Genomic DNA, 10,946 nt, shown 5'->3' with positions numbered 1-10,946 from the left:
TCTTGAAATGAATTGCAAATCATACCTGAAACAGACTGATGTAAAAGAGATGGTAAGGGAAGAGATGAGGATCTGACAACAAAGCGTGCAAGAGCTGAAGCACTGAGATGCAGCACTGCAAGGGAAGAGCAAACGACCGCAGAAAGTTCCAAGGTGATTATGAAAGATGAACTAATTAAAAGCTGTCTTCCCGCAATTAAGACAAAGTTACCAGTACAAAATCACACAATGTTCTGACAAGCACCTAAAGATAATGAGTCACTGGACCAGCTTCTGCTCTTTAACACAGTAGTCTTATTTTCAAGGGTTTCAATTACGGACTACTTCTAGCAGGAGTTTGAAGCAACAATACTATTCTGCTAGTCTTCTATTACTGTCAAGTAAGACATAAGTTAGGAAACCCATGTCAAGGTGTAAAACTTGTAAAACTGTATGGAATTCCATGCCAAAGTTGTTCCAGATGCTATCAGTCAGGAGCTGTATGGAAACCTGGCATTGACTGCAGTTCTCAAGACACAAAGCTCCCAGGGTCTTACATGAGTTACACACATCAAGGCTGCAGAATTAGGCCTTTGTAGTTGTAAAACCTAGCAAAGCAGCAGCACGGCAAGTCAGCATAATCTTCTAGTTGTTGGCGCCTGACCTTTAGTGATGCGCAGTTCAGCTCTGAACAAAACTCTGCTGGGAGAAGATGGAGAAGAGAAACACGAGAGAAGTGTTCATTAACCTTTACCCTCCGTAACAGGATTGGAAAGCATTAGCTTGAAGTCTTGGCTTGGACAACAAGGCCATCATTCACTCAGCTTAATCTACAAAGTAAATACACAAGCTTTTATTTTTAAATCACTTAGATGCTGCAGTTACCGTTAGTTTGGACATTAAATCAAATATTACAAATACGAGTGGACAAGAAAATGTTAATTTCCAGCAAATGAAAATCATTCCATTGCTTGATTGCTGTTGGAATTAAAAGCAAACATTAGCAAAGCCATTATTAGTGAGGCAAGCAGTAGAAATCCAAAGGCCAAAATCCAGTAATGAAACAAAAGCAGGCTCCAGCGTGCTGTATTCCTTGTAAGCTGCAGAAGATAAATGAGCAAAGGTACAGACAGGGCAGAAAACAAAGCTTTGGTCGAATGCTAAGAAGAAAAACAAAAACAAAAACAACAACTTAAAAGGGCTCAAATAACAATCAGAAGACTTTTTAACTTGGCTGCAAGGAAGACTTACCTGGAAGATAAAATAACAACACAGAAGGGCAGATAAATAACCATTTCTTTCTGGTTTTCGGCTCCATGAAAATAAAAGCATTTTCTTGGTCACAGATGAGCAGAATGGAGTCTTTGGTTCATTTCTTTCTTTCTCTTTTATTAAAGAGTCTCTCACGTATGTATTTTGAAGTGCTGGGGTTTTTTTTTCTCTCCTTTATCCTCCACTGTTTGTAACATTCTGCCAACTGTGTCTTAGTAGGCATTGTCTTCTGACTGTTTCATCTTTTCCTTTTGGACCCTGATTTTAATTGCTTGCATTTTGAATTTTAGTGAAGTTAAAAAAAGCTCCTTTTGTTTGCATAATGTTTTGGGTAACATTCCACATTATTATGGCATTCATAACGTTCCATATTCCGGCATAGTGAGTGGCATTATTGGTTGGTAAAATCTCAGCACTAGAGTTAGGTTTGATAATTTAATGACTTGTATAAAGCTTTTGCAGGGTTGTACCTGGAACTAACAAACCCAAGATAAATGCAGTCCGAGAGAATTTTTGTAAGATCATTTAAAACCCAACTTTTTTAGGTAAGAAATTTGGCAGTATTTTATTTCAAGTGGATTTTATAAATGCATTTGCTTTACATTCTGGAAGTCTTTGGGATATCTGTTGATGGATGTTAGCATGCCACATAGTATCCTTCCTCTAATCCACAGAATTTTATCCACAGGTATTCTTAATTGTACTGGAAACCATAGCATCATTTCTGTCAAATGTCAGCTTTCCTATACCTAAAGCCTCTACATCATTCTGAGCCTGAGGTGTGATCTGCTGCGATAAAAGTGCGAGCAATACTGTTGTCAACAGGACACTATTCCTGTTTTCCTGGTGTGGTTCTGTTCTATTTCAGAAAGGACTGAGGCAAAAAAATATTGGTACTTCAGTCTGTTTCTGTACTGCAAAGTTGCTGTAAGGTCCCCATTGTGGTCCATGGGCAAAGCAGCAGAGTCCAGACTTCTCTCAGTGACACTCTCCACTATTGGCACTTCCTGGATCTCTGCGTGTTGGTGTGGCTGGACAGACATGAAACAGGCTGCAGTGAGAATAACTTTACATCTGTTCACCAAAATCACATTGGATTGAAGAGAAACACTCACTTCTGCACTGGTAGATGACAGTTACTTACTTTTTTGTCTTCTTAGGCTGAATAGAACCTTTCTAGCTTTACACTGGTATATGCGAGAGGAACAAAAAAGCTCCAGGCATTTTATATTGTTTAAAGGACAAGGAACAGTCCTATAATGATTGGAATAGTTTTTAATGCGATTACTTCTAGTTAAAATATAGCACTAGTCAAAATTGATATGTATCATGGTGGCGTATTTGCTCAGGTAAAGTTTTGTTTGCATAGCACTCACTAATTTCTTGGACAGGTAGGGCAGAGAGAAACAAAACCAAGTTAATACTAGAAGACATGCGGGTTTTCCTAAAACTGGATAGCTGACACAATTCCATTTGACAAAGATACAGAGAGGATTTTGTGTTCTCTTAATGCAGGACACATACTGATTTCAGAACCTTGAAAGGTTGTTGTGAAACAGAGCTGTCATCTTTTGGGGAGCTCTGTAATTTTTAGAATAGCTGCTTCGTAACATGGAGTTGTGTAATACAGAAAAATGGGTATGATATGTGGATTTCATTACTGCTTATCTGAGAGGAATTGCTGTAAAGGCTCATCACTTCCCTACTCTTAAGGGATGGAGGTAATCCAGGCTTCGATCCCTGCAGCTACAGCCACACAGCTTTCTTGAAATACTGAAGTTTGTTGTTATTTTCTGAGAACAAACTATAGTTACAGGGCTTTTTTTTTCCCCCACATGACTTTTTCTCCTCTTTACCAATATCAGAAGGAAATTGAGGGAGTTTTTCCCTGCTTACAATGGGCTATATATTAGGATTTTTGTGGACAAAGTGGTCAGTAGTGTTTCTGTGTTTTGACAAGGTGTTGCAGTGTTCCTCTTCCCACAAGAGAATTCTTTCTGTGCACATGTGGTGATGGTACTCATGCTCTTAGAAAGCCATACAATTTCACCAGGGAGGGAAAGACATTTCTCAGGGCATGGGCTGCTGCAGCCTCTCAGTGTCAGCCAGATGCCTGCCTTCCCTGGCTAGCCAATATTGCCATCCTCCCCAAGGACTGTTGATGCACAGCATGGGTTTACTTAGAAAAAAACTCCACAAACCAAACCAAAACATCCCCTAAATATTTTTTCCTATCTGTACACTTTTTAAAAACATGAAGTGTTGTATTTTAAAGCATAAAACTTGAATGTGATGTAAATATTTCACCCATTTTGTGACACAGTTCTCTTTCTTGGTTTCTGTCATCCTAGCAAGCCAATTTCTTTCTCAGCCCTCACCAGTCTGGTTTGAAATGACTTGGCTAGATTACTTCATATTTGATACAAACTTTGAAATAATATTTAGAGGCATAAATATAATGCTCAAAGTCTTGATTCAGCATAATTTAATATAAAGGATCTTTTACAAAGTACTATAGTGCAGCACAACGCAGCAAGGCATTCAACCATCTTTATTGGTTCTCATTTAGGCCCAGATCCACACTTATTGCCAGATGGCAACTGCAGAGGAGTTTCAAGTTATAGCTGCAATAGATGAGCAAATAAGTGCCTCTTGAGAAAGGGAAAGCCAGATTGCATATTCCTTTCAATTGCACCTGATGACTTATTGCTAGTCACTAATTGCCCTGTCCATACACAGGCAATTCAGAATCTGAGGGCAGTGCCTAACTTTATCTGTAGCTCTGTTCTTCCCACAGAGATCACTGGTGAAATAAACCCTTGCAGAGAAGAGAATTTTATATGAAGCTCTGTGAAAAGCAGACGTAAGGGTTGACTATTTTTTTCCTTTTCATTACTGCTATGTCAAGACTTTTTCCTTCAGGAGAGCCATAAAGTCTTGTGTAACTGTCATTGTTAGCTGTTATTGCAGAACAGAGTAGCTGAGTATGATTTGCTAACCACTAACAGTATATGCATATTAAAATAGACAGAAAACTACAATAGATAGGACTTGCTCTATTAACTACAAAAAGTAGGGCTTGGTCTATTAACTACCGTAAGTGGGGCCTGGTCTGGTTTTCATTAAAGATGCGGACATTTTAATAGCAATCTTAATTTCTCACATTATTTTTGAGTGCGTGTTCATTTTAGTCCTGGGTGGGGCATCCGACAACTTACTTAGACTGCATACAGAGAACCAAAAGAGCCAAATAGGAAGAGCAAAAAATAACTCAGGAATGAGAAACTGCTGGCTTATGTTCAATTTTTTAGAAGCCATCAGCAGCTGAAATGTCTCTGGAGTTTTAGAACAGCAGTGTTGCTTGCAATTGCGGTTGATGGAAGGCAAAATCTATGTATAATGGTACAGCCTATAACCAACCTGGTAACAGAGCCTTTAAAAGGTGAAGTATCCACTTAGAAAACAGCATCCCTCATGCAATGAAATGTCAGTAATTTTTCAGCTAATGCAGAACATGTATTCTCTTTTAAAGTCTTCAGTTGAAAGTATTTTCCCTTTTATCACTTTTCCTAGATACGTTTTGCTAAATGCAGTGACAACAGAGCTACATAGAAACAGAAAAAACCCCACAGATTGGTGTTATAAGTTATATTAGCTGTTCTGAAGAAAAATCAAGAGAAAACAGGCTACACAAGTAAGATCTAATGTGCAGTACCTTTGCTGCCCATGCATCCTAGTCCCAACAAAAGCAGAAATGTAGGTGTGAAAGGGAAACATCTCAAGACTGCAACAATATACAAATATGTAAAGAACATACCTTGTTAAATAAACATGAAGAAAAATAAATCACTGGGAATCAGCTGTACTTCTCAAAGCTATTCTCAACAGAGAATGATGTGAAAAAGTAGATATATTAAGTACAACACCAACAACACATAGAAAAAGCACTGAGGAGATTCTCAGCACTTTACCTTGACTGACAATTGAGTTCGCATCTTGAAAGTCATTGCTTGCTTCAGAGAAGTGCCAAATTGACTTCTCTTGTTGAGAGCTCCACTAGCAACAGATAATACGCAACCCCAAAGAAGCATTCAGGAATGAAGCTGCTTAACACTTGAGTAACTGTGTGGTCAAACCAGTGTTCTTCAGAGAATGAAGTGCAGTCATTGCAAACAGGTCAGAAACCCTTAAATGTAGCTTCTTAAAAAAAAAACACCTGGGTCTAGTCCTACCACTGTATGTTCATTTGCTTGCTCAAGATCCAAATTTGAAAGAAACAAGGGTACTTACAATATCCTCAGTGCTACAACTAAAACAAGAACTAGGCGCTGACTAGAATTTAAATACTTTCTGTACATGTGAAGACATTACCTTGCTCATCAGCAACCACAGGTGGGTGACAAACAGCACTTATTTAAAGAAGGCAGCAGCAGTAGAAAGCTGTTTAGCCAACTGAACATGGCAGGCATCTGCAGTTATTCTTGAAATAGAATTTAGTAAATGTATCATACTGGGTACATCTTAAACTTAGGAGATGTTGTTAACATAGTGTTTTCCTTGGAATGGGTCTTTTTGAAGATGCACTTACACAGGAACTTTGAAGAGGTGTTGTCATAATGGTTTCTATTATAGTTTTGGTAGAACTGTGATCCAGTTTATTGAAATGCCTCTGAAGATAAGGCTCCATATTGGTGGACAGAAATACTTGCATTGCCTTTTGTTATCTTGTAAAATAAGGGTTACATCATAGTCTAAAGCATTTCCCTGAGGGAAAGTGTATTATGGTTTGAAGTAAGTATATTAACAGGTTAAAAACAAATAATTGGGATGGATGGCTAGGAAATCAGCAAGAATTAAGGTGAGTTTGCCCAGAGATATTTGAAATGGTATATGAGAATCAACACTTGCTAATAACAATAAGGATAAAGTAGTAATACATTCTGTAATAGAAGTATCTTAAAATGGTAAATTGAATATTATCATTTGTTTATTATATCCAGGCTGAAATAAATCATGTTATATGTTCTAAGATAGTGTAACAGATGAAGCTTTTAGATAGAAGCAACATTTCACTAGATTTGGCTGATGGATTAATTCACTGGGTTCAATAATTATTCCTTAATCTTTTTCTACCCCAGTGACTAAAAGCAACCTGAAGGTCAAAGTGAAAACAAGCAAATCTGGAGTGAGTGAAGTCAGTAAAACTTCCTATAATCTCTAATAATCTGTAGAATATCACTGATTTATTGCTGTGTTTGGGGGATGGGGGTGTCTTGTAAGGAGTGGCTCATAAATATCATTTCTGATTTTACAAATTGGAATAGAAGTAGCTGATACTTCAGGCATTTTTGTTTTAATTCTGAAGCATTAGGCATTGGTTTTAGTTGGAGAAAAATCAAAGGCAGTGATAACGAAGTGGTGTGAATAGTTTTCATGTGGATTTATTGTTCTTGAAGGTGCTGACTTGACTGACATACCATAGGCCAACTTCACCTTTGGTTTCCAAGGTGAAAAAGTAGTTTGGTTACTGTGCAGCTAAAAGATGATTTTTCCCAATGGAGAAAAATGTTTGCTTTCTCCTTGAGATTAAATGTTATTTGTTGAAAATTTGGGAGGTTGTTTTCTTCAGTCTTATATTCATTCTCAGCTAATACTGACTGAATTCAGTGGGGTTGTGTGGCCTAGATCAGTAAGTCTGTGCACAAAACTACCCAGGCTGATTGACCTTGGTTAGGATTGGGTGGTGAGAACAGTGGTGATGGAGATGCCTATGTTTTGGTGAGACAGAACATCCTATATCTGTGAATAAGCACTTTGTTACAAACCTTGTTTTTCCCTTCTCTTGGTGGAGTAAAAGGTCTGCATGGAGCCACAGAGGCACATATATGTATGAGTAATAGCAAGTCTCTGTGGCTTTTTTTAAAACGGGATGTTTTAAATACTGTAACTGCTGTTTTTATTTGTTAATGCACCGTGTCACACACAGCTCTGCAGATACAGCAATGAGTAATTCTGTTAGAGAAGGTGCTGTTTTCCACACAGAGGTTCAAGGTGCTTGTCAATGAATCATTGCTCTAATAAATCATTTTGTATGGACTAGCATATACAGGTTAGGATATTAATTTCCAAGCAGTGTCTGTCATGAATATGTAGATTAAGAAAGCCTGAGATGAATATAACATATAGCCTTTACATTTTGAGACCATATCTGTAATTCACTGTACATTCAAGCTGATACACAGACAAAGGTGAATTAGTTCCAGACAAAAATGCATCAATGCTCTATTGAATAGTCAATTATTAAATACATAATGGAATCTGTGGCTGTCAGGGCATGCTCTGAATGTGTATGGGGTGCATAATTTGCACCAGAATGGAAAAGAATTGGTTTATTTCTAAGAAATCTTGGCAAAACTGTATTAATGTGGGATTAAAATGACTTATTGCTTCTGCTGTACAATGAATGGGTTTACTTTACTTCATTTATCCTCCCAAGGAGCTAATTTGAGTCTTATTATATGTACAAATCTAGAAAGATAGCAGTAAACAACATTATTTCCCTTGCCCTCAAGGAATAACTGATCCAATTTTTAGTGTTCTGTTTTGTGGAGAAATAACGTTCTTCAGAATTGCCCACGAAGGTAAATGTTACAACGTGAATGTTCTGACAACTGCTCCTGTAGTAATTTGGTTGAATGAAATGAAGAAAAAAGACAGCAAGTTATTGCCGAATGATGAGAGAAATATTTCATCAATGTCACCTGTGCAAGTCTTTAAACACTGTTCATTCCCCTTAATCTATAGTGAAGACTTTATTCAGAGAAAAAAATAAAAGGTGTTTGACAACTGACTGTTGACAGTTTACGTTGTCAGCAAGCTACAAACATTATTCAGGCTGGGGCTGTTTATTACTTTAATGCAATTATGCACCATGATTAATGCCCTGGGCCATTATTTAGTGCATACCTTTGATTAACATTAGGCAAGCTGCAGGTGTATTGCACTACGTTTAAAGGCACCATTTAAACCGACACAGAGGTGTGTCAGGTTGGCTGTATCTCTTCAAGTGGATTTTAATAGAACTTCAGCTGTATTAAGTGTAATTATGGGTATAGCTAATTGATATACTATACATATTCTCATGGTTTATGTAAAAAAAATTCCTGATTTGCGATTTTCAAAAAGACTTCCCACTCACATTTTTTTGCAGCATAAATAACTATAGTTGTGTGAATGCTCCAATAACAATTGCAAAATCTTTCCTTAGTGAGATCCAACAGGTTGCTGTTAGTTTGTTTTCCAAAGACCTGCACAGTCTGTGAGGCCATAGTTATCACTGGCATTTTGTGTATATTAAACAGGAAATACGTGTGATGAAGGGTTCTATAGGTATAAATTGGCATAGCCAACAGAAAAAAAGCAGGGATTGCTTAACTGCTGTAGGGTGTTGCAAAAATTTTTAGCTAATGGCAATTACAAATGCAATTTAATTTATTTGCGTGGAAGTAGAGGAATTCAGAGGCAGTTCAGAATAAGGACTGTCCACGTACTGTCCTCTGCATGCTTTTTGAAATACCTTTTCTTCTAGAAATTTTTGCTAGTATTTGAATGCAAAAATTAACTTTGATTCTGCAATCTTTAATTCATTGGGGTATTCTCATAAACGTGCTGACCCTTGTTACATGGTGGTTGTTTTCTGGACAGTGCTTAAGATGAACATGATATATGGTTATGTGCAAAAAATTCTAAGCTGAGATACTTGATGTGTAGGTAGGTAACATCTTCCCCTTCCTGCATGAAAGATGTTTGAATGCATCTCCAAGTGGATAATGCAGGTGGGTGTTTTAACTGCAGTAGAACACACAACCAGAGCATGCCATGGTTGTGTAAAAGCTGGTGCATCATGTTTTCTTCCTTGTATGAAATGCTGAAGTTTCATGTAGCTGTTAAGAACAGCTATCTGAAATAGCATGTTATCTTGTGATAACTTCTTGAAATTAACTCCAATGAAGCAGGTTTTAACAAGAGATTTTAACAGAAACTTAGCAAATGAGTGTAGTTAAAATTACCGGCCCAAATCCTCAACATATAATACGCCATTAAATCCTAACCCCCAACATATCAATGCTCAATAAAGCTCTGAAAAACAATGTCTTTGTCACTAGCCATTTGTTCCACTAGGGATTCTGTAGCCGAGGCCTCCAAGTGGGAACTTGCATTAATAGTAATAAACTTCAAGCACCTGTAGTCAAGGCATTGGCTACAGCTGTCAGTCAGCTAGGCTTTTGCTGAAGACCTCATTTATCCTTCTGCTTCATCATTGATCGAGGAACTTCTGATGGTATTTTTTGAGTACCTTGTTGATACCACAACAGATGTAATTGCCTGCTGTTACTTCTGTTGACCTTTCAGTATAGTTTTGTTCTTCCCAAACAAAAAGATATTTTGTTAGCTATTGATACTCTGTAATTAATGATGTGGTCAGAGGGCAATGAGAAATGCCTAGAATGTGAAGCTACCTTGGTGTGAAGGAGGCCTCCTGTAAGAGAATGTGTTGCTCATACTTGTGTAGCTGCAGGTATAGACCTCAGAGTAAGTCTGCATATGCCTGGTTGTAATTCGGGCAATGATTGTCCCTTATACTAAAGGCCTTTCAGGAGGGAGATACTGTTCCAAAAGCTTTCTTATGAATGTTCTATCATGTCCTCTGAAAGAAAAGATACAGATACACTCACAAATTCGTGAAGTCCTGAGGAACAATGTGAGTTTCCTGAGCCTATAAATAGTAGCATGGAATTGTGAGCAGGGAGAGGTGGTTATTTGAGTATTTCCCCTGAACAAACCTTTCTTTCTGGCAGGCCAAGAGTCTGGAAAGCTATCTCAGTATCCCCTGTTTTTTAAACAGTGCAATATACTATCATAGTGCCTCCAGTGACTAAGGAGTATTCTTTCTCCTTAGCTCAGCTGTCCTTTTGCCTGCAACTTGCCCAAGTCTTTTCACTTAGCTTCATCTTTTTACCTATCCACATTACCTGTATTGTTCTTTTCAGGTGCACTTTCCTCCCGCTCTATTGAGCAATTTTACTGTTTCCTCTAATGACTGCTTATGCTAATGTATGAGATGTTTATAATAAGAAAACTCCTCCAAACAAGCAGTCATAATGACATGTGGGTTTTTTAATGTAGCAAGACAGACACAACAATCAGGATTTGCATACTGAGTTTGCCAAACTCATAAGCTAAGGCTTGTGTAAACTAGTAGCTGTTTCAGAGGCAGGAGAAGGGAATTCAACCCATTTCAAAAGACATTTCCTAAGTGCTGCTTGGATTAGAAAAGGAGAGAAGGGAAATGGAAACAACAGTAATGCTGAAATACTCATAATGTGTAGAGCAGAGGAGTTAACTTATTTCTTTCTCACCCTTAGACGTGACATCCTTCAATCCTGTTGTTGGTTCTACATGACTAACCCTTTTATATGAGGGCCACACCTGCCTCTCTGGATCCTGGTGCCTGCTTGGCCAAAGATTGCACACTTGCATCATGTAGAGTGACATAACGTTGCCATGGTGTCATTTCTGCATGCTGCTAATGTTCTAGAAAAAAGAGAAGAAAAGAATGTACTAACACAGCTCTCCATCTCTTTCTTCTGTCCTATCCAGGCTTTCCTGAAATGTCTGAGACTCATGAGTATAAC

The sequence above is a fragment of the Lathamus discolor genome, chromosome 3 (assembly GCF_037157495.1).
Source record: "Lathamus discolor isolate bLatDis1 chromosome 3, bLatDis1.hap1, whole genome shotgun sequence".
In the NCBI taxonomy this organism is placed as follows: Eukaryota; Metazoa; Chordata; class Aves; order Psittaciformes; family Psittacidae; genus Lathamus; species Lathamus discolor.
This window is presented reverse-complemented; position numbering follows the sequence as displayed.